This window comes from Lissotriton helveticus, chromosome 12, assembly GCF_964261635.1.
Source record: "Lissotriton helveticus chromosome 12, aLisHel1.1, whole genome shotgun sequence".
Taxonomy (NCBI): domain Eukaryota; kingdom Metazoa; phylum Chordata; class Amphibia; order Caudata; family Salamandridae; genus Lissotriton; species Lissotriton helveticus.
Window position 1 is genome coordinate 161,837,076 of NC_136073.1, and position 2,500 is coordinate 161,839,575.

At 37.9% G+C, this 2,500-nt stretch overlaps 1 pseudogene; it reads left to right on the forward strand.

The window, feature by feature from the left end:
- Positions 1 to 2,500, forward strand: part of LOC144801286 (28S ribosomal RNA) — an 8,227-nt pseudogene that overhangs the window by 3,217 nt on the left and 2,510 nt on the right.

A 2,500-nucleotide genomic window follows, 5' to 3' on the forward strand; every position in this document is an offset into this window, starting at 1 on the left:
TTGTGTGGAGACATAATGGGAACCTTTACAGAACTGAGAAAACATGTCTCCAACAAGCACAAAGGCTTCTATCTCCTAGCGTACTGTTCAAAATGTGACAAAGAAGCCGAATATCACAATATAGCATGCCATTATGCCAAATGTAAGGGAAGACCTCAAAAAGGAGAGCTGCCATTCCTGTGCAGCTTCTGTGATATCAGATTTGCAACTAAAAGTGGTGCTACTCAACATGCTCGGCATGAGCATCCAAGAGCGCAAAATGAGGCTAGACTAGCAGCTCTAGCAAACAGCAGACCGTCCAAGTTATGGTCACAAGAAGAAATACTGCTACTAGCAGAATTGGAAAAAGTATATGAGAATAAAAAGAATATTAATGCGCTAATGGTTCCACATTTTGACAACAAGAACAGTAAACAAATTGCAGAAAAAAGAAGAGATAGAAGAGATAAAAGAAAGAAATCCGCAAAAGATGCACTGCAAGCATCAAATATCTCTGAAAATGACTCTTGCGATGAACCAGAGGTTACAATAGAAGTAACAAAAGAAAAGCACAGAGACTTTATCACTCGAAAACGTGCGCAAAAAATCAAGAACTTTGATGAACTGGAAGACAGAATATCAGAAATCGAAAAATATACTCAAAACGTAGAGCAGCACGATGCTGCTATGGATTTGATGGAGGAAGTAGTGACTTATATCGCAGAAAACACTATTGATATAAGTCCCCATCTAAGAAGAGTAACAACAAATGAACCAACAAATGTAATCAATAATGAGCCTACGAACTCTGTTCAAGACGTGCAACAGAATGCCTCAGCAGGAAACAAAATAACAAAAAAAGACAAGAAAAATGAAAAGCTTAATCGGACGCACAAGAAAAAACATGCTAAAGCAAAGGGCAGCTATAAAGAATACCAGACAATGTTTAAGAAAGACAAAAAGAAAATTGCCAGGATTATCACTGATGGGGCAGAAGATGCCACTTGCCAAATCAGTGCTGATGAAATCTTTCAATACTACAAAGGCATAATTGAAAAAGAAAACAAGAAGAACCCTAAATTCATGCCGATTGATCGAATACCGGAGGACTATGAAATTAGGCACCTCTGCAAAGAAATAACTCTGCTCGAAATAACGTATGCCTTTGAGAGCTCTAATATGAAGAAGGCAGTGGGTCCTGATAAAATAGGTCTGAATGACTTATATAAAGTGCACAGCAGACAACCAAGACTGCTGCCCAGAGTTCTATCGTCTTGGTTGGTAATGAGAAGAGTGCCTGAAATTATTAAAAAGAATCGATCAATTTTGATACCCAAGAATGTACCGATTAATGAACTTTCAAAAATCAGTAACTGGCGTCCAATTACCATCGGTACTGCATTCATGAAGCTATTCACAAAAATATTGACTAGAAGACTCTCAGTTTTTGTTGAATTGAATACGAGACAAAAAGGATTCATGAAAGTAAGAGGCTGTCTCGAGAATCTGACTATCCTTCAAAACACCATAAAAGGAGCACGAAAAAACAGACACTCATTAGCAGTTGTGTTCATTGATATATCAAAAGCCTTTGACTCTGTCAGCCATGGTCACATTATACAGAGTCTCGCAAGACTAAGAGTCCCACCAAACATCAGAGAAATAATAAAAGACCTATACACTGACTCGACAACATCTTTCAAGGGAAAGAACAACAAAGAAACTCCTGAAATAACAATGAAATCTGGGGTCAAACAAGGTGACTCTTTATCCCCATTACTATTTAACATTGCCATGGATCCTCTGATCTGTGATCTTCAGAAAAACGGCAAGGGCTTCACATTTGGATCAGATGATCTTAGTGAGCAAATCACCGCTCTCGCCTTTGCCGATGACATCGCAGTACTCAGCAGTAGCTGGGAAGGAATGAGTACTAACCTGAAGATCATTGAAAAGTTCAGTAAAGCTACAGGACTTAAACTGAATGTGAAAAAGACACATGGATTCTATATCAGTCACCATAAAGACAAAATACTGATCAACAATTGTAAACCATGGCAATTTGAAAAAGAAAATATTGGAAATATTCATCCAGGAGAAAGCGAGAGATACCTCGGATTGAACTTTGATCCACATACTGGTCACACAAGCAACAACAGAATTAATGAGGTTCTTGTCGATTGGGCTCAAAAACTTGATAATTTACCACTTAAGCCCACGCAGAAAATTGAAATATTGTGTCAATACTTGATACCTAAGCTATCATTCAAATTAGAAATGACAGGAACAGAAGCAAAAACGTTGAATGTTCTTGATCAAACAATAAAAAAGTATGTCAAACACTTCCTACACCTTCCTGCATACACATGTGATGGTCTCCTATATTCGAAAAGATCATTTGGGGGCCTCAGTATACCAAAACTATGTACACAAATTGGTATCAATAAAGTCAATAATCTGTTGTATCTCAGGGATGCTCAGGACCGATACATAGCACGTTCATTCGAGTATGTAGGAGAAA